The sequence below is a fragment of the Haliaeetus albicilla genome, chromosome 23 (assembly GCF_947461875.1).
Source record: "Haliaeetus albicilla chromosome 23, bHalAlb1.1, whole genome shotgun sequence".
Taxonomy (NCBI): Eukaryota; Metazoa; Chordata; class Aves; order Accipitriformes; family Accipitridae; genus Haliaeetus; species Haliaeetus albicilla.
Genome location: NC_091505.1, coordinates 19,981,560 through 20,004,460, shown reverse-complemented (window position 1 = coordinate 20,004,460; position 22,901 = coordinate 19,981,560). Strand labels below are relative to the sequence as shown.

Genomic DNA, 22,901 nt, shown 5'->3' with positions numbered 1-22,901 from the left:
GAGTTACCAAAGTAGCCCTCCACATGTTCTAATCTTCAAAGAATTACCACATGCATTTACTACCAATAAGTCATTTTTAGACTTTTTGTAGACATTCAGATGTGGAGATTTGGCATAACTTTGGGACAGATTTTATCAGGAAATAATTTGGCTTAGTGAACTTGTTCTCCAGCACTGTAATACCTGTATCTGCATGACAGATTAAGCAGCACATGGGAAAATCAAGATAGCATTTTTCAAGGTGGTTTTGCTATCCTGCTAATGATCCTTCCCCATCCACTTTGCCAGTACAAACAAGTGAGAATGTGTTAAAGCAAGACCAGATATATAATGACAGAGACAAATGAGACAGAGGCTTCGTGAATGTGGTGCTGTCACAGTACAGAACCGAACTGACATTCTTACTGTAACAGACACAAAGCACATTTCTTAGTTAAAAGACTGAAAATAGGCAGAAAAGGCAATAGTTACATAAAATATGCAGTTAAAGGATTACTGAGGAATGTTAATTAAAACATTTTACCCCACTTATTACACATACACTATTCAGAATTCATAGATTTTTGAGAACTCAGGATAATTTTACCATAATGATCATCTTAAAGATGGTGGTTAATTGAGAAATATAATGCTTACCAGTACTTTGAGGGCTGGAGTTACATGATGAAAAACGAAATACCAAGTAATTCAGATTTTTAGATACTGAACTAATTTCACAGAAAAGAAAGCTTGCATATTTAGCAGGAAGCCATCAAAATTCAAAATAGAAGCCAGCTTGAAATAAATGATGTCTTATTTTAGTGAGCAAATTTTGTTTAATTGCACTTCTGAATAGAATTCAGCTTTTAATGGAAGATAAAGTTTTCCGTGAGCAATGCATAATAAAAAGCACAGCACAAACACAGCACAATAAAGAATATTTCCACTCTACATATACTCAATCTAGACATTATGATTCAAAGATATCACTTATCCTTACTAAATCAGGGAAATGTTTTGACATGAAATCCAAGCTGAATGCCTCTCTGAAGGACATTCAAATCCTTCTATAATACTAAAACTCAATTCACCATGATGCTATTCCCACTCTGTGCTTATACACTGAAATCAAACAGCTATTTTAATTATTACAATATAAAAAAGTATTTCAGAGAGCTGGGGCCCTTTGGAGTGGTATTCTATCAGAGTTAACAATTTCAGCCAGAGGAACTCAATCCTCTCAGCTCTCTAGGTTGCCACATGGAGGAAAAACAGAAGTTTTCATGCCCTCTTATGGGAAAACTCTGTCTGGCTGCCATTCTTCCCCAGCTCTCTCCCTGCTAAGAAACAATTGATCTGTCAGAGCTTCAAGATGAGCTGATTAAACAATCCCAGGGCAAGGATTACAGCCCGGTATCTCTAGTCCACTTCCTTGAGCAACATTTCTTTCCCCACTCTCGCATAAGCTATTATTTACCATATTCTGTTCTTTTGTTTGTTTGGTTTGAAGTTTGTTGTCTTTCCTCATTAGAGACATTTGCATTCCTAGGGAAATGTGCACCTGATTTACATATTTGTTAAATCCAGAAATATAAACAGTCTTGAGTATTACTACACTGACAGAACGTCATGATGTAAATAATGCAAAAGTGTCTCATAACAATTTCAACACATATCTCTCAGGGTAATTTGAGCAAGTGCTCTATGTTGTGGCATTATTAAGAAAATTATTTTGATGCAAGCCAAAAAGAGGCAGAGTTACAAGTAAAAACATGTTAACTTATAATTTTGTCCAACTTATTACAGAGAAGAGAATTAAATGGGTGAGGGGGAAACATATTAAAAGTCAAGCGAGAAATTTAAAGAAAAATATTTAAAATTTCCATTGCCTTGTGAATACTGCTGTGCTGCTGCCAGATTTGCAGAGATGCCTCTTGAGGGCATAACAGCCTAACCACAAGAAATTCCGTTGAGTCACGACATTTTGAAGAGTTGAGTGTACACTACTTGCATCCATCTAATATTTTCTTTGAACTCTGTAGAGTTTTACACAATTATCGTGTACTTCTTTCAATAGAGAAGGACATACCAAACATTAAAAGGAATTTTTCACAACTTCTCAGGCCTTATTACCATCAGCTGTGCTGCACAGAGTATTAGACTTTCACAAAGACTGAAAACAGTCTTTTTGTAGTGATTTTAAGTTATAGTTGTTATGGCACAAGTTCAAGTAAGCTTCAGTTATTTTATTATCTCTTCTGTTATGGAAGCTACCTAGAAACTGTGAAGTGCCCTCAAACTGAAAGGCAAAAATACTTCATTTTAAAGAAAGAATTGTCTATGGCATCAACTGACCTAATGTCTTTCCTTGTTACGTATGTAATTCTCTTTATGAAATATTTTCGTACTGTGGAAGTCAAATCACACCTTGCTTTCCAGAGGTCTGCCTCCCAGCCCTCCCCACAAATGACATGCAGCTTTAGAGATTGTTTTCTAAATGGAAAGACAAATAGTTTCCCCTGCTTTTTGTGTCTCTCTTGCTGTTTTCATTTGAATACATAAGAGCACTACCAAAGCACAGCACTACCAAATATTTATTTGTAGATAAATAAGCTGCTGACAAACATTTCATTCAAATCAGAGCAACAAGGCAGATGGGTGACTTCAGTTTACTCTCAAGTGTGTCCGCTATTTTAGGAAATGCAAATATTCTCACAGGATAAAGGGCAAAAAGTTCACTCACTTTTTCCCCAAAACTGAACATTTCAGCCCTAGAATGTTCATGGGTGAGATAGAAACCATGCACACAGCTGAATGCAAAAGCCAGTGAAGAACATGGCCAAGGGCCCAGTGGTACAAGGTTTGGTTTATCTTCAAATGCAGGAAACTACTACTCAGACAGAGCTAGGAACCAGACACAGAATAAAAAGGACTTAAAGTTCCTGGTAATTCCTATAACAGAGGGAGTCAGATACCACATTATTCAATCGCCGCTGGTTTCAAAACCACTTAAAGCCTGTGTGTGTAACATGGTGATACTGTATAATTATTGTAGGAAATAAAAGCATTAGCCTGGACATGAGTCATGAATGCAAACATTCTTCCCCTCCAAAGCTTAGAAAATTGTCTCTAATATGCAACCAACAACATTATTTGACCTTTAGAGTTGATACTGCATAAGTCACATTACCAGAGTCCCTGTTTTGAAATCCTCCTCCTATCTTAGCTATACTTACACTTAAAAAAAAGGGGGGGTGTGGTGTGGTGTGATGTGACTGGGGTGGTGTTCAATACAGTTAACTCTATATACTCTTACAAAATAAAAAGAATGCTTACTTTTTCATAAAGCATTAAACATCATAACTTTATGTAGTATCTACTGATATAAAGAAGCACATAATCATTATTGCTAAATATAGAACTCGGCAATAAATTCTTTATTTTATATTTGTTACCCCTGCAAAAATAGGGGTAATTTTAAAATCAGATACTGGTAGAAACATACTGATAACGTAATTATATTATAAACACACTATTACAATTCTGCTTTGAATTTTAACACCTCAGTTTCAGTATTTTGAATAAAATGTGTATAGTGAAAAATAGAATACAGTTGCTCAGAAGATTAATCAAAAATAGAAGCCAACTTGAAAACAGAAAAATCAACCAAACAAAAAAACAGATACGCCTTAAAAGACATTTTTTCCTCCAAAATCTTTGAATCAAGTTAAACTGGAAATGTGACAGATGAAACAACCCCAAAATACCCAGAATGTAGTATTTCTTGTATTGCTACTGATACAACAGACTACAGCACTTTCAAGCCTTTGCTCATGAGATCTTTACCCTATTCTGATTTGAATAGCAGGCTAACTTTTTTCTTCTTTTTCTTTTTTAAGCTCAAGGGCATACTGGGAATCAGACTATTATGCAATTTCCCCAAATAGGAAGATTTCCATGACAAAGGCAGACAACTTAGCACAGTGCTGTGTGAAATAGAAAGCTGATGGCTGAAGCTGGAAAATGCCAAGGTTGGAGCGCGCAGTTCATTCACCTATTCATCTTCCAATATTGCTCCCTTAGTCTGCTGTGAGGTGACTGTGGCACCAGCAAAGGAGCCAGCAAGGGAACAGAAGTTCACAGTGGCAGGTGTGGGGCTGTAACACGTTGTCTTGGACGAAACGTGTTACAGACTACTAATGGAAACAGCAGAAGTCCAGGACAAACAAAGGAATACCTTTGCCTTAGAACAGAGCTTGAGAAATGGTGCTAAGGAATTCAAAGTACTGAGTTACAGCAATGTCTCAATGTCATTAGGAAATCACACAGCATTAAGCGAGACTATATTTAGAAGTAACAGTGAGATTAACGTATTAATGCAATCCCAATACCCATCTCCTCTCAGATACTATGCAGCAAGGCTACTAAATTTTCCAGACTTTCATTACTTTACCTTCACAACTACTGTGTAAGTCAAAGCTCTTATGCCAAGGATAATCAATTATGTATGTCTGACCTAACTGTAACTAGGGATTTTTGGAATGGGGTTAATTATACACAGAAGCCATTCTCTTATGTTTCCAACCTTGTGACTTGCCCAGACACCAAATTTAAATTTCAAACGATCAAACGTAACCTGGATACATACAAAGTTGAAAGAAATAGCCAATTTGTAGTTGTCAGTCTTCATCATTTTGCTTGTCTGGGGAAAAAAAAAAAAATAAATCCCACCACTTAAATAATATTTATGCTACTTGACACACACAGGAAGTACAGAGAGCTTACAGCTGCAAGCAAATCAGTCTCTTTGGATGCAGTTTGTTTCATAAAGCTAGTTTACTATTACATGCATATAATGAATAATTTCCATGTTGAGAGTTTATCATCTATAAGAACACACTCGCTTTCGTGTTCCTATTTAAGTTACTGAGCGCTACCTCAGTTTATGCAAACACATGCATCTAACATTTTCTCTCTAAACCTTCCTCCTCTGTGCTCTAGCATCTTTTGCTTTCCAGAAGAACTTCACCATTTCTAGTTTTCCTTAATATTTTATAACAGCAAGCGTCATTTATAAGGCAGATTTAGAGAGCTTGCAGTCAGGTGGATTTCTGCTTGTGTGTCAGACGATTGTATTTTCTTACTATAATGTCTATGTAGTTGATAGCTGCAGTCAGATAACAGCAGAAGAGTAATAGCACTAGGAGGCATATGAGCAACCTAGGGAAGTTATGTCTATTTAATGGGGACGGATTGTCCCCTGTGAAATTGTTAAAGCGTAACACACAAAACAATGAGTCATTGGTTGAGAAAGCAGCCCGTTCTGTTGTAGAACAGCTTCAGAAAAGCTGTTACCACCTCAGTAAAAGAGGTGAACCAGAAAGCTGGAACATTGACTCAGCAAATTAATGCATGAGCACATGTTGCCACAGATGCTGGTACTCTGAAGACTGGTTTTCAGCTACGGTTATGAAATACAGTATTTCAGAAGCATTACCTTGTAGGTTACAGAGAGCTAAAAGTAAATTATTGCTTACTAAAAAGCAACAGTGGCTCCAGAGCTAGCTTATATAATATTGATTTTCATTAATAATTGTCCTAAAAGTAATTTGAATGTTAATGAGAAAGCAAAGCAAGTTCTCAACATAGGTGGGAATTCTGTTGTCCAAAAAATAGATACTACAGAAGTCAGCGATAGCATTCTCTGCTAAGATTTCAAACACTATAAATATTAATTATGCCTTATATTACCCATGAAATCACACATGATTAGGGAAGTCAGCATACTATGTTGTATGTATAGATTATATACAGGGTTAAGAATGTTTACATTAAATTTTTCTTTTAATGTACAGCTAGATGTTAGCATCTGCTAATGTGCTTGCCACAGTAGAAACAATACACTCAATTTCATGTTTTACATGAAAGTCCTAAATCTTTTCATCTATTATCATACCACATGCAGGAATGTCCATGTTGGATAGAAATGTTTCTAGAAATCCAGCCCCGTTTTCCTTATATATATTGTACTTAAATTCCTATTGCTTTGTTTTGAACTCGTTGCTTACAAGAGAAACTTAATTTATTAGAAAGATCACACTAGAAGCAACACAAACACCACGGTTTACTGTGAAAATGGGCAAAAGCACTGCAACAGTTCTTTATCATTGCTCATTCTTCCAAAATGACAACTTTATATAACACTAAGAAGAGCTGACTGCTTTCTATCCTGTTGTACTGACAGCTTTTGGCATAGGCAATTATGACTCAATTTAAAAAACCCGAGAGAGAGCATTTGCGCGTGAACACTAGAGATGGGCCAGCTCTTTTTTAATCAGCTATTAAGCATAACAAAATGGCATTTGAGTTCTCTCTGGTCATTCTTCACCTTCCAGATTATCTGAAAAAAAAACCTAGTAGGCAAATGAGGAAGGTTCAAAAAATGAAAATAGAGCAGAGAAGAAGCAGTGATTGCAGACGATAGTGGAGAATGGTTAATATTGTAAATCTTTTAACAACAGAATGCTTATTCTAGATGAAGTAGCACTTGCTTTCACTAGAAACAGCCATTTATTTTTCATGCATCTTTCCAAGGAGGATAAACTGGAGGAGGAAAGTTGGTACATTTTATCTCCATTATAATTCAGGCATCGTGTGACAGCATATTTCTCACCAGCTTCCCAACCTATTCTACATCCCACAAACTAAGCAGTTAGAAGTCTGTCATATTAATAAAACCAGAAATACTAAGGTTGATCATCCCTAAATCAAATGATTTGTGACCAAACAAAACAGAGCTGTAGCAATTATTTTTCCCTATGTGACCAAATTTTCATTTTTTATTCCTAAAACACAATAATTAGCTTCCAGGAGCAATACTGTGTGTTACCCGATTGGTGAATCTTTCAGTCCTGGGGTATGCAGGTAGTCTAAGGCAGTGTGTGTGTGCTAATTGTCACCTGCTACTTGCATTTTCCTTATCAACCATCTGGCTTCCGACTCAATAGCTAGCAGGGCTCCTGATGTCAGTTACACTCCTAAAAGAAAAAAGATTTATGTCAGCATTTCAGTTCTTCTGTGGTAATAAGTGAAATAGCTGTAGACACTGAGACTCCTCTTCCACTGTCTCCAAACACATCCTTCTCCAGTATTGGGGCAAGATTTGCAGAACGGCACAATACTGTTTTCTAAAGGGAAAACATGAAGAGGTTGTGATGAGAAATGAGACTTGCTCCCCAACAAATATTTGCCAAGTCCTCTAACAGTCTTTCCTGGAAACAGATTGTTCTTTTGCAATCAGCTAAAAGCAAAATAAGAAAACCAAACTATTCATCTGTTGAATATCAAGATTGCAATTCAAACTTCTGCTACCATTAGCTGACCAAGATATTTCATAATAGCCACCACTGAGTTCAAGTCTGATGCCTTCTTCACTTTAGGAAATTACTGTAGCAAGGAATACACATGGCTTCAAAAGTTTCACTGACCCATTACCCACCCCGTATCTGTAACTTGGGCCCCAATGGTTCAGCACCGCAGGCAGTGAATGCTGGTACTAAAGCTGCTCTAGTTTTTGCTGCCTCTGCAACTGTCACCACAAAGCATCCCTGGGATGAGAAGACATTTTGTATTCTGTCTTACATAGGGGTGCTTTCAGTAGCTTTTTCATCTTCAGAAGGCGAGAGCTGAAGAACAACACTGCAGAATTTACAGTATTTAAAAAAAAAAAATTGAAAAGCATTTTAATTGACTATGCACACATTTGTGCTGCTGACATCAGTACGTATTTGGGACAAGTTGCTTTGGAAATACAAAAAGAGAGCTGACAACTCTTGGCATGTCAATTCTCAATAGCTCAGACAGTGCCTAGACTCAGAAATTCTGTGGTTTATATCAAAATAAATGCTGATAGCAAAACTGGTCATAACTCCCGTTAGTAATTTATATTACTCTTGTTGCACTTCCCCTCTTCTGCCTCATAAGTACATTAGTCTTTTCAGAATAATTTGCAGGCTAGTTTTGTGGCAAATCCTACGATCTAGGCTTTCTTTCAGAAATTTAGGCCTCTGCTCTACACTTCCTAGATAGATAACCCACTGACTTCTGTGAACTTCAACTGATTTTCCTAAGCATTAAGAATATGCTTGCTTCCTTTTATCAGATATAAACACAGAATTATTAATGTTGGTATAGTAAATTAATATTAATACTAGATTTACGCAAAAAGTTTTTAAAATGCATCTAAAAATACATACGCCTTAACGGAGACAATTAAGAGTTAAATTGTCCTATACCACATGCTTATGCTAGGTATTACCATTGCTCGATACCTAGTGAGTTAGGTACTCCTATTTGAATAGCTGTTTAGGTACAGGTGGGATGACCTCTCTGTTAAAGGATTACCTAATTTGGAACTGTTAGCAGTAATTAGAAGAGGAACCAGGTAGTGTCACAGCTTCAGAAGTGCGTCAGTGTCTTGCAGAATGTGACATGTATTTCGGTCAGCATTTTTGAATGCATTAATTAGCCCTGGATTGTAGAAATCCACAGGATTTCTATTGCCAGGATTCCCAAGCATCTACAGGAATATATTTATTTAAGCCCTCATTCCAGCTTAATTCCATCCTCTTACTTCTAAGTGCACTTTTTTCTCTGAAGTCAAATCAAAATCTCAAGACAAAAAAATCAAATTCAATCAAGGCTAAGCTGGAGAAAACAAATATGTTGTGGGAAGAAGATGGGAGTTTGCCTAGTTATATCTTTCTCAAAGAGTCAGACAGTAAAACTAATTTTTCCTTGTCCAAACTCTTTTCTGATAGCAGCTTATCACAGCTGTAACAGCTTATCACAGAAAATCAGTAGTCTCGAACAGCTAAAGATCTGGCTCAGCCTGTCTCAGACAGCACTTGTGGATGCTATTTATGTTATTCATGTCTGTGTATCATTTTTCAGGCTTGGCAGTTGAATTCTACTTCCAGGTCTGAACTCAGAAATCTAGATTATCCTGAAACTATCTATGTTCTGCTCCTTCAAACATTAATTTGTTTATTATGCAATTACTTTTTAAAAAAGTTGGTAGCTTAGTAAGACATCAAAAATAATGTGTTTTTTTAATGATTTTTAAATTATTAATGTTAATCAGAAGTTGGTATTTTTTCTGTGACTCGAAGACTATCCCATGATTTCCTGTGTTATTGAGAAGTGACAAGGGGATTGTTCTGAAGAATTGAGATGAGATGTCATATGGAATAGGGAAAAATAATCCACCTCTGACTTTTCCAAAATCCGCTAGACATTTAAATGCTCTTGAGGATGACTGAGGACATAACCACATATTCTGAGGAAGACACATACATGGACAGAAAGGATTAGTAACAGGCATGATAAATCCATTTAAAAAAGGATTTAAAAAGCAGTAAAATTCGTAATAGCTGTAAAAATGAAAACTATCATTTCTTTGGCATGCCTAACTGAACCTAGGCATCCTAGCTTACTGAATGTCACCAAACAGCTCTAGAACTTAAGAGTATGCATTTTGCAGGGAGCAGGGGACTTTCCACACAGGTAAAATATTGACATGAAAGACAGAGACAGAAGGCTGGAATCAGCAATGCTTGCTGTAAAGTTTGACAGGCCGCTCACACCCTAAAACAGTTCCACCACTTCAGCAGAATGTGTATTTATTCATCTGTTCCAGTCTAAACACTTGGCTTGAAATCTGAGGCAGATTATTCAGAAAATACTTTCAGAAGCACACACAGCACGTTATTCTGTCTGAGCAGTGCAAGAGTTGTGCTAATAATACCAATTAAATGGTCTTTTGCCTTTGTTATCTTCCAGGTCAGTAGCAATGCAGCTAGAAAATAAAAACAAGCATCGAGATGAACTACATATAAACATATAAATTAAGAGCTTTACAGATGTAATTATGAGTGTACAAGTAATATTTATTTCCAGATAAAGCACTTACAGATGAGCCAGTTTTGCAATCTAAAAGCCAGTAAGTAAGCCTAATTGAATGCCCAGACAGTCATACATGTAGTCAATGAACACTTACTTTGCTATTACGATGAAGATTGATGAATAGTTTTGGACACACTGTACCCTATATTTTGGCAGCTATCCTCTATCTTTGACATGCTAATTAGTAAAGATTGCATTGTCCTTCTATAAACCACAGAGCAGAAGTGAAGAAGGAATACCCACCCTGAAAGAAATATTCAAGTAACATTTAAAAAAGCCCCAAAGGTCTTTTGTTGGAACACATTAGAATGACATGCCTAGTACATTACAGAAATTAATAAATTTTTGTGTTCAGAAGTTTTATAATCAAATCTCACAACACAGTCTTCCCTGAACCTCCAAGAACAAGACATTTTGCATCACTGCAGATTACACTGTTAGTATTGGTCTATTTTCTTTTATTTACACTAAATATGCATTAAATAATGCAAGAATAGTATGTTGAAATGGCTTACCTTCTGTGCCATTTCTCTTTTTGTCAGAAGTCTACTCTTCTGCACTCTTGGAGCATTTTGTCTGCTTTTGCTTTGCCCTGCAAAGATATTTTTCTAAGCAATTAAGTCAGTTGCAACTAAAAGACTGGAAAAACATGAGCACTCTTCGGTTTGCTAGAAGCTGAAGTGATATAAGCAATAGAAAGCTGCAAAAATCGGCAGCTCACACTGATGAAGACAAATCCTATGCTGACATACACTTCTACAACTCCACTAAGTCTTCTGTTCTCATTGGCACAATTTTTCTACATAAATGAAGAAAAACTCTTATGGTAAAATTATCTATAGTTAAAATTACTATTTATATTTACGTGCATTGTTAATTCTACACATTACATAAAGTATGTTTACATACCATATGTTTAAAAATGTATCGCCATATCATAATGCAGTTATAATCAAAACTACAACTGTTAAAAACTCTTATTTTTCAAACTATGTTCCATTAAAATGAAACTGTCCTTTTTATTCTGGGTTATTCTTGGGTCTGTGCGTTTGTATTTCAGTGAAAGGTAAACTGATAACACCATTTTATGTCTGAGATCACTTAAATTAGAAAGTGACTTTTTCCACAGGATAGTGTGGTGATGCCAGGTGTGTAGTGCCCCAAAATGACTATACATATCCAAAATCATTTATCTGGTGGTAGCTAGAGGAAAAAAGGTGCAGTTCATCAACTGGAGAAAGTACATGACATTCTGATTGCATCTTTTTATAAACCTCTGATTGATATTTCTCCTTAAAGTGCTGATCAACTCTAGCATTTGGGACTTGACATAGCAACATCCTCTATGATCCTCACTGGGTAAAGATATACACGCTTTTTGAGGAGCAGCTGCTAACATAGTTCCATGATGGCCAGAAGATAATGACACAATACTTTCTTCAGTTTTAACTGTTTAACTTGGTTGTACAAAATAACTCTGTAAGGTATGTTGTGCCATCTTTTTTAAGGATCCAGTCTTCAGAAGAGGAAAGCTCAAAGAGAAGTGAATGAGTTTGGATTCAGACAGACATTCTTGCAAGAAATGTTCATGCTATTGTCCTCAAAGCGTTGTCATAAGCTCTTGCCCTATATCCTTTCTTTAGAGATTCTTGTTTTGCTTTCAGCAGCGCAGTTTTGAGCGTGTTAGCCTAGCAATGTGCTGGGAATATGGTGCTGTCACGTTTCACCCTCTCTCCACCAAAGAAGGGGAAAAAAAATAAAAGGCCCTCACACTAAATGGTACTTCTAGAATATGCCAGTCACAGGAACTACACTGGGCTCTGAAAAATCATGCCAAGGCAGTGATAAGCAAGGTTTCATTGGCTCTTTTTTCTTCACAGACCCATTCATTGGTTAGAGGCTCATTAACAGATGACATATGAGCAAAAATTCTGCCCTCAGCCATTATCTCAAAGTGAAAATACGTCAAGGAAGATTCATCTGGACAGCTTCTCTGCAGGAACATGCAGGACAGGATAAAGCATGCCCCACAGGAAACATCCTGCAGAGTTCCTACAAGTTTTCAGCAATGTTTCAGTCTGGATATGGAATTCCTTCAAGTGAACGCACCTCCCACGTCCCTGAAGCTACAGCTTTGCAAGCCTATAACTACAAGGCTGGTAACATAATGAGCTCCCTGCAGACTTCTTCCTAACACATGCAAAAGAATGTGCAAAATATAAAGTAATATTGCTAATTAGGCAGAAAAAAAGCCCTGTAATTCTAGTCCCCCAAGCAGCTGGGCTGTTCCCTTCCACTGAGGGCATCAGGATGACCTTGTCCCTGTAACGCTTAGCCTTACTGCAGAAAAACTGCAGTGCACAAATGCTTACACAGCTTTCTGAAACTCAACTTCTAAAGACGCTGGGAGACCAATGTCTTTTCACAGGAACATTCTCTACTATCTATGGACATAAGCTTTCCAACAAGTGGCCAGCTCCTTTATTGACAATTATATTGATGGCTTAATAGCAGAAACAGAAAACAAAGATGAACTAGTGTTGCACATGTAGCTGTTTCCATAGCACATCGATTAGAGAATGATCATCAGTGACAGTCAATCTGCAAAATCAAGTTACTACTACAATCCCCAATGATCATCTCTTTCCTGAAATTCTTCACATTTTATAATTTAACCTACCATGTGCTGTCAGGGTTACCTTTAATAAATGAGGCTTATTTCAAGCCATCATAAGTCTCGTGCTGAAATATAAATTAAGAAAGACTTACTAAAAATCAGAGTGACCATCCATAATTGAATAATCCTGAGTGAAGAGAGACTGAGCAGGAAATAACAACCTATAATAAATACAATTTAATTGTTGTACAGCATTGAGAGCTTCCTAGAAGTTTTCAGGGAAAACAGTTTCCCTGGTAATGTCGATACAATAAAGCCCAAACTTCCCACAGAAACAGAAATCTCTCAAGATGGACTGTGCACTAAAATCTACTCACAACAGCCCAACAGGGTGTTTCTGTGGGATAAAAGAGACCAGACTTCAACTTCCTTTCTTGTCTTTCTGCGGCAACTGACTTGAAATTCATTCTCCTATATTAAGTGGCAGAGTTCCTAACGCCCTACCTAGTCTGGACCAGGAAGCTGTACGTCTGTCCTAGCTCAGTTATCTTTATTCATTAAGAAGGTCTCAAAGCTGAACATCCTTTAAAACCTTGGATTTAGTATGACTTGGAATAGGACATTTTTGATATGTCAACTTCTGCAGGCTTGAAATTATTTTGAAAGTCAACTCCAACATGACTATCATTGTGATACATTTCTCCAAGTACAGGCATTAATAATTTTTTGCCAATAAACACTTAAACTGAAAATGCAACATTTATAACTGAAGGGTAATAAAGCTTATGTAGCTGAATAATAAGATTTAACATATTAAGCTTGATCAGAAATTGGAAAGCTTGTTACTTATTTCTTTGTGTTTTCTTGAGCAGTATGCTCAGCAGTAGACTGCAAGAGGTTATTAAAAGGAAGAAACACAGACAGGGCCAAATCTGACTAAAAAAAAAAAAAAGGGGGGGGGGGTGGAGGACAGAGGGAAACTTTGGGAAGGAAGGAGCAGAAATTCCTTCCCAATGCAAATTCTGGTATCATAAGTCAGGCAAAGTTTCACAGCTCCTGAAGCAAAAACAACAGAATGAGAACCACAAGAAGAATAGCCCTGCTGAAGACCATTCTAAGCCTGAATATATCTCCTAGGTAATTCGCTCTAAGAAATTTCTCTGTATATAACTTCTACTTTCACACATAATTAAGAGCTGTCATGATTCAGGTAAAGAGTTGCTGGAAGTAGGATAGTAATTGCAATCTTCCAGCAGGGATAGATGTAATAAATAGTAAAGATCTTTCACGAAACAGTACCTGCCTCGAGAACAGAACTGCTGTCTCTGTCACCTTCCAAAAGCACGTGGAAATCTGCTATGGTAATTTAACTTGGAAACAAGTAGAAACTTTACTGGATAGTGCTTTGCATACAAATGGCATATGAGAAAGAAGCAAGAGACTACAAAAGAGATTCAGACTAGCTGAGCATTTTGTAGGGGCGGCTGAATGTGGTGTTAAAGAGGTTGGCACCCACCAGCAAAAGTCTCTTTCCATCTCTCATTTACACCTCATTTTTCACCAAATTTTTAAAGAAACAGAACCTGTGAATTCTTTGTAAATAAACAAGATTGCATTTTTAAAAGTCCAAAAATTTACATGTAGCATTTTGCTTACATTCTTTCTTTTTCTGTCTGAAACATCTTTATGTATATGAGTTACAGCCTGCACATAACTTAACTCTATAAAGCATGTGTTCTCTTCTCCCTTCCTACCTTTTAATAACATTCACAGTTCACATGTAACATCACAGAAACCCCCAGAGGGTAGTTTCATTGCTATTCTGAATATATGTATTTGGAGTAATGTGTTTCTCCTCTGAGACCAATATCTCCAGTGGCATTTTTATAAAATCTGTTCAGTACTAATATGAATGCATATGCATTATACCCTCCTTGCAACACGCACTACTGTTCAGAATGAAATTCCTCACTGCTTTCTTCTGAGAATTGCTTGAAGCCTCAGACATTAAACAGTTGTACAGAAGCTGATAAAGTTTTTAACTATTAAGATGTAATGCTTTGAAAGATGACCCATGAACCAAGACTTTAAACATTTTTGCCTACTACAGCTAAATGGACGTTTATCAAATGCTTACTAAATGGCTGTAGAACAAAAATGAAAATGATGAATACTTCATGCAGAAGGATTGAATTTTTTCCTGTCTAACAAAGTAGCATTAATCATTTTCTTCCTCCCCTGCTAAGTTCCCGTATTTTCTTCAAGTGATGTTTTTGAAGTTGGACATTTTGCTTCACCATTTTATCTGTCAAGCAACTCAAAGAAATCAGTAATCTTACTGGAGTCCACTAATGTTTACATCTTTTCTTCCTTGTCTTTATTTTCTTCTGCTTTTATCAGCAGTGATTATTTACAGTTATTTTCAACAGCTACATTCTCTGATGCATCAACAGAAATTAAAATCATTATCTTACATTATCAATTATGATATCTACCTGACTGAACAAGAAAAATTAAGTAAATACGTTTCAAAGGGGCATAAAAAGGACTTCTGAGGCAGCAGGAAATTCAATCATTCAACAGATGTGTTTCTTTGTCTTAATATGTGTAAGTAAATTTTGATGTATGTCCTAAAAAAGTCATACTAGTGATTTAACTTGTAAACTAGTTGTATTTCATAGCTTTCCAATAAAATTTGATGGTTTGCACTTGGGCCTAATACACAAAACTCCTGAATTTTGATGTGTAATATCTTTTTTGTATAACCAATACTTTCTATTTATGAATTGGCTCCCTCTTCCTGGGGGTGGGATGGAAGTGGTGAAAGCGTTTGAAAATAGTTCTAATGTATCAGCAGAGATACAAGCTTCCAAACAGCACATAAAAAAATGCTATCTCTTCATTCTAACCCACCTGCATAACCTTCCCATACTTTGCTTGTTCCTCGAGGACCTCTCTTACTGCCTTTATTTTCTTTGGCACAAAAGTTAAATTCTCTCTCTCCAATTCTGGTATCTGCTAAACTACGTATCAAAAGGGAGTGTATTGGCTAGTACTTCCAGTAGTTTTACTCCACTTGAAGTTTTAAACATCCAATTACTGGCTATATTAGAGAAGGCAATAAGTACCAGCAGAAAAACTAACTCCACTCTATGATGAAAAATGCAAAGATTCTCAGAATCACTCTAGGACCTTATTTCTTAACTGACAAATTTGAACAGGGTCCGTTCCCAGGTGGCTCAAAGAGCTGACTGATAAATAATTTACCTAAAAGAAGAAGGTCTTTCACCTTACCTGAAAGAAAAGCATTGCTACTAAGATTGCAGGGCAGCAGATTTTTGTTTGTTTGTTTCTTCAGTGGGTTGACACTCTGTCCTCTAGACTGTGCCTGAAGTAAACTCTGGAAAGGAACTTTAAGCAGCGTGGCTGGGAAATAACCTTCTCTGCCAGGAGGCGGCAAGAACAGCCTGCAGTCTCGTAACAGGTTAGTGGAGAGACACTAACAAGGCTAATCCAACCAATGTCTTAAAAATACAGAAGCAGCCACTAGTAACAAACCAATCTCAATATTACAAGTAATACAAATCAGCTCTGCTAGATTAAGGCAACGTTGGCAAAAGGAATTCATAAAACAATATTCTCTCAGAACATGTACCTTACACAAAACACAGACTTCTTTTCACTTTCACCAATATAAATGTTAATTTCTTTCAGCACGCTTTTTGCGCCACGTAACACTTGGGCATACATTCCTTTCAATGGCAAAACGTATGAACACGGGATAGCCACAAGCTAAAGGTTCTTACAGGTCTTATTATTCAGGGTGAAATTCCCATGGCTGATATTCTTACAGTGATCTAGGATAGCCCTAAGTTATAGCCTTTTGGTTTTGCTGAAAAGTGGAAATTCTGCTGATCTTCCCCAAAAGATCCAGTTAAAGGTTGTGTAGAACTGCTTTGCATATATAAGAGATAACGTCAAGAACATTGGTAAAGAGACTAGAATGCAGTTTTGAAACATTATTCAGTTTCCTTTGTTTCTTAATGGAACAAGCCTGAAAAACATCACATTACAAACTAGCGCTGAAGATGCTTGTATTGTAACAATTTTTTGTACCACCTCTCCACTACTGAAAGGCTTCTTTTCTGCTGAATAAAAATGGAAGAACAGACAGCAGTTACAGGCAGTAAATATGACCCCCAAACAAAGCACAGTATCAAATATCAGCAGAACTATTGGCAGTCCATCTTCAGCTCTCCAATTCCCCATTTTTCTGCAAAACCAATTCCTTGTCTGAAAGAAGACTGTAAATAATTCACATTCTGAGTCTTCCATACCTGTCTTCAACAAGTGTGTTTACAAAGAAAGCAAAGTATTGTATTAATCTATTCTGTGACCATACATGACTTGAGTAACAGAGTTTCAGATATATAACTAAAAAAAACCCCAAAACAACAAAAAAAACCAAAACAGCACGGCTTAGCACATCAGCGGGGGGCTGGGGGGTGGGGTGACAAAAAATATACTTTTTGAAGTTATCAGTTGTTTTGATAAAAGTTATCCAATTTACTGCTTCCCGTTCAGGTGTTGTAGTGCATATACCTCAAATTATTAATAACTATGTTAAAGGTGACAATCTGTGCTGAGTTTTGGGGATATTTTCAAGGCTTTCAAGATACAGCATTGAGCATAGCTTTTCATTTTCATTTTACCGTTCAGCATTAGGAAAAAAAAAAAAAAAAAAAAGAGTTGAATTAAGAGTTAACTGTTAAATCTAACTTGAAAACAAGTCCTTTTAGGGTCTTTGTAGGGCCTCGATATTTTAATAGCTTTGCATATAGAGCTTGGCACACATATTTAAATGGCTCAAAATATTTAGTACTCTTTTTTAAGAGTGCAGCTCTATATAAAACATTCTTACCTATTCTTGTACATTAGTGTATTATTTTTCAACTGACTTTAGAATGTAGCATTCCCTTTCCCCCACCCTACACCCTGAAACTACACTTTGACCAAAGGTGGTTTGAGGTATGAGGAAGTTTGGTTGGAGGAAGTAAGTTCCAGAGAGAAGCCTGAAAACATAAACATAAAGATTAGGGAAAGAGTTTAATATTAAACTAAATTTATCTGGAGGGAGCAGGGAGCTGTCATTCGAACTACAGGCTGTTTCCCATGCATCATTAACAGGTTTTGGTTTCTTATTAAAAGGTCTGGGAGTTGTATTTAGTTTGTATCTGCAACCCAGAGAGATTATATTCACCACTACATGCCAAAAAAATCTTGTATAGCAGAAACCACTATTTATTAATAAACATAAAGGGAAGCAGTGATGTGCAGAGCAGTTCTGCCACAGAAAACACTGGTTAAATGATGCAGGAAATTAAAGGAGGAAGGTAAGGAATAGATCCTGCAATGAATCTTGACAGATCTCTTTTGGGAGAAGTCAACACGCTTCCCATCCAGTCGACATTTCAAGTACTGCACTTACTTTCTCGGTATCTATCCCACTGTCTTGTTAGAGTTAAGATGTGTCCTTACATTATGGTCAGTTAGAACAAGTAGTGGACAACCAAAATAATCCTTGAGCAAAAATCTAGGCCAAAAATAATCCCTGTAGTGGTACCACTAATTGCTTTCAATAGGGAACCATTAAGAAACAGATGTCTGCTTTTCCTTTTCTAGTACTGAAACATTTCTTGGAGGAAGCTCTGGCTGTGAACTTCAAGTTAGGAGTAAAAGGTAACTGGTATTGATTTTTCTCCTACAAATCTTAACAGGTTTATGCAGTTTTTGAAAGGGGTGTTGACAGAATCCTCAAATGGATTACAATGCCAGAGAACAAAAAGGGAACTGTGATCTTTTATTGAAGAACTGAAAGCCTAAATTCAAAGACACTTCCAGCTTTAAAAGAACTTTAATGCAGGAGACGCAATTTTCACTTGTCAAGGTGTATTTCCTTTTCTGAAGTCCTGTTCAGTTTATTCTGGCTGACTGTAGAGCCGAATGCAGAGGTTGATGTTCAGCACGTGGACTCCCTAACTGATGCATCATGAAGTGGTGTCTGGGATCCAGGCAGCACATGAACCAACTAATTTGCTAGATCTAGTCAATAAATATATGTCTGAAGTGTTTGAAATCCTGCCCCTTACTTAGCTAGGTACCTCTTTCATAATCAAATAGCTGATTTGTCCAAGCCCAATATGCAAGCCAGAACAGCTCTGGAAGACAGCTGTTCAAATAAAATGTTCTTTAAAAGAATTGAGAGAAATTCCTACTTTTATGATTAAGTCCTAGTTGCAGTAATATCAACACCCTCCAGTGGCCTTCCTAATAATGACTACCATGTTATATTTGCAGAGGTAAAGCTTCAGTTTTCAGTCCTGTACAAAGTAGAAGTGTGAAATACACTTGGAATTCTGACACTCCAGAATTACATGGAAGTTTTGGAGTTTGGGACCAATTTGACTTGGGTAATTTTAAATGCAAGTCATTTATCAGATATGTGCAGTGAAAAAAACACCTCAAAAGTGCCCCCCAAAAACACTAGAAAACTACGATCCTGTAACAGCCATTAAGGAAACACTTCTGTGAAGTACACTAATATAGATTGTATATATAGGGCTCTGGATTAAGATTAAAAATTGAGACAATTTGTTCCTAATAGAGCAATGTCAAGACTATAATTTTCATTACCTTTTTTTAAATAAGAAACTAGATAAGAAGAAATTCAATATCTGAAGTGAGAACAGGCCTGCATAGGGAAAAAAAAAAGTGACATATTACCATTTGGAGAGACACCTGTACTTTTCTTCCAGAACTCCTGTGGATTCTTAATTGATAAGTTTCCATACCATAGTTCAAAGCTCATGTGCCTAAATCAACAGTTACAGACTTTAGGACTAAAAGTCATAAATGCTGGCTGAGACATATGTCTCTTCGAGCGATCTTCCTTGGGATTTTGATATTTGGATTTGAGTATTACCACCACTATCCCCAATGCCTCTGATCAGCATAAAGCTAATTATGTGCTGCTATTAAGGGAGACTACATGAGACACTGACAGTTGGAAAGGCCTAATGACCAGCTGGATCGAGAGAAAAAAAATCAACCCATATTGTTTAGTAATACATTTGCCAGCATTTTTATAGGCATCTTTTATCACCAGCTTCATTATTTCATTCCACTATTAAAAAAAAAACAAACTAAAACACTACAAACCCAAAACCAAACCCAAAACACAACACAGCTGGAAAGAAGTCAAGATTGAGAATGCTATGAAATTTATACTCTCGGCATAATGCATCATTAGTCATGCAGGTCAGTACTGTTCAAAAGACGAAAATTCTTCTGAAGATCTAACATCAGTTTTCATAATGGTAGCATTTGCTTCTCTGTTAAACACTCATGGGTATTCAGTGTTACCCTAAAAGTATGGAACCAAACAAATATCCATCCGTTGCATATGTGTAAATTCTCAGAGAGGCGGTGCTGAAACTAAAGTCATTCCCATCATGGAGACCCATTTATTTCCTCCAAGTACTGCAGGACTCGGATAACCGAGATGAATAACTGGCAGTCATGAGAAGACAGCATGATAGAGAAGCTCATGTTACAAGGACTCCTAAGTGTCAGTGAAAGGAAGCCCTCCAAAAGAAAAAGATAAATAAATATCAACTCGACTACTCTCATCAGTTGCACCAAATCTATTTAAAGGTTAACATCCTAAATATTTTTTATTCCACACGATATCACTGAATCATTGAGTCCCAGAATAAGATAAGTAGAAAGGGACCTCTGAAAGTCATTTGGTCCAACAGGACTCAAAGGAGGGACAACTTAAAGGCTATTGCTCAGGGTCTTAAGTGATTCTGCATTTTATAAAGTTTGATTCATAAATTTCGGTAAAACAGGTATATTTGAACCTCCTAATAGAAGTAAAAAAAAACAAACAAAAAAAAGGCAAAACCCAAATTCCCCCTTTCAGACAGTAATGAGCCATTTAGACAACTGAAACTTTGGCCTTTTGCCCTACCTTTTGAAGTGAAAACACCACCTATCCAACTTACTGAAAAAACCCACTTAGGCAATTACATAACCCCAAACATAGGGTGCAAAATACATAGCGGGGGTGATTTTTTTTTCCTTTCTCATAACTTAAAAAGCACAAAAGTTGAAAGCCTAGGCTAGCCCACAGTTCAAATAATCTTGGGTGTAAGTAAGCAATGAAACAAGTAATCCCTACAAAGAATAAATCAGACAAACGCATGGTTCCAAAAGGTAACTACTCAGGGTTTTTTCTAGCCAAGAGCTTCCAAATCTCTTAGTCCTCATATTTCACATTGTTTCTCCATCAAGTCAATGGCACTTCTTACATTTGTGTATCCGAGATCAAAATTACTGTGATTTGTATAAACTAACCCTTTAGACCCCATTTTAGAGCTCTGCAACTTGACACGGCAGTCAAGCCACTCATATGTATATCAACAGAAAGCCCGTCCAGAAAAAAAACACCCCACTCAGTTCAGCTTCTTTCACCTCATGAAAAAAGGACTCCCCCTGCCTTTCTGTTAATAGCACTGTCACTACTGTCCCTAATCCCTATAACACTTTGCATTATACTCACAATAGCCATTTTAGAGACTGATTAATAATCAAAGCAGAGCTGAGGCATTTAATCAATCTGAACAACAGGTTATTGCTTTGTGTACCACAAAAAAAGACAGATTATCCTTTTATTATTGATTAGAATAGCTACACTCCTGCCAGTTCTATTGCCCTTATTTCTAAATATTTTTGCTCAGCAAGTTTTCAACTCGCACCAATCATAAAGACAAAGAACATTTATTGGAGCTTTATACATATTGATCAGCTTTCTACTGTAATTCCCCCTACCTTTCTTGGATGATATCATAGTTGTACAATACATTAGCCTATTTACAATGTCTTCTTCTCTCATAGAAAATACACTGAAAATAACTTGTACCTTTCATAGTCTTTTTCATCTTCCCTTTGTTCAGATTCAACATATACGATCTTTACTCTTCAAACTTCCAGAGAAGTGGTTACAACTTACAGGTAAGCACTCAAGTTGCATCATTTCACAAAAAGGGGGCTTGGCACTGGACTGCACGGATGGGTGAAGTGCTGCAGAAGGAGTAGACTGTACTTCAAAAAACTGGATAGAGTAGTACACTTCGATAAGAATAAGAACTAATTCAAAATAAGAACTAGCTTTTGTTGAGCAGAAATAAATCCACAAAATCACCAACACAAATCACTAAAGATGTTTGAATACCAGCAAATACAAACAGGAATGTCATATGCAAAACATGAGGCAATCCTTCCACCTTCCCCAGTAGTGTCAGTATCTGCATCTACATAAGATCCTCACAAGCACAGCAACAAAATTAAGAACTTTAGAAAACGGTCGGGGGGGGAGAGGGGAGAAGTCTTTACATTGAAAATACATGTTAATAAACTTCAAACTGTAAGAAAAGCTACTGGTAAGGTAAAAGGAGAATGTAACTTCCATATCCACTGAATAGGACAAGAGTGGTGACTTTTCACTGCTGCCAGGGAAATGAATCAGAAGTAGGCAATTCTATTTCACTGTAAGTTGGTGAAGAACTGGATCATGCCACTTAATGCAATTCTGGAAGCTATTTCACTAGAGATTTTTAAGCAAAGATAAAGATTTATTAGACAGTTCAATCAATTAGATGACCTCTCAAGTTTCCTTCAGCCCTGTTTTTTCTGATTACCTGAATGCTTTCAAACAAAATATTCACAGGCATTGCTAGTGCTAGAATGTGTTTATTCTCATATTTACCAGAATGAAGCAAGCCAGTTTTATATGAAACATCTGTGTTAAGAATTTGCTCTTTCACCTTGACTTGGACTATAGAAGTAGAAAATCGTTACTCTCTGCTCAAAGTATCTATGTGATGTGCCAGGATACTGATGCAAAATTGAGACAACAGTGCAAATGCAATTCTTCATTGTTGTGACTTAAGAATGTTTGCTATGTTAACATCAGTATATAAACATAGTATTCTCTAAAACCGGAACATCTAGTTTCCCAAGTGAGCTCCCACTTGCCACTATAAAATCATAATTCTTCATAATTCTTGGAGAGTTAAACAAATACACTGGTTTTAATCTTGCTTATTTACCAATGCGTCCATTTGTTTTCAGAGACCTAGGCTGCTCTTGAATGATCCACATGGATTTATCCCTTCTGAGACCTAGCTTAAGCCCAAGCAACATACAGGCCTATTTATGGGTTTGACTCTCCCTCTTTAATTGCAGGCCCAAGATGTAACTAATTTAAGAAACCACAATA

The 22,901-nt window shown here is 36.7% G+C and overlaps 1 long non-coding RNA gene across 2 annotated transcripts in view; it reads right to left on the bottom strand.

Moving 5' to 3' along the window:
- Window positions 1-22,901, bottom strand: part of LOC104325399 (uncharacterized) — a 116,661-nt gene that overhangs the window by 9,419 nt on the left and 84,341 nt on the right. For both annotated transcript variants that reach the window (XR_011329526.1, XR_011329527.1), the window contains 3 exons: window positions 10,458-10,534; window positions 6,869-7,016; window positions 4,628-4,681 (listed from right to left, as the gene is read on the bottom strand). This is a non-coding gene — a long non-coding RNA (uncharacterized lncRNA). The remainder of the gene's footprint in view (window positions 1-4,627; window positions 4,682-6,868; window positions 7,017-10,457; window positions 10,535-22,901) is intronic.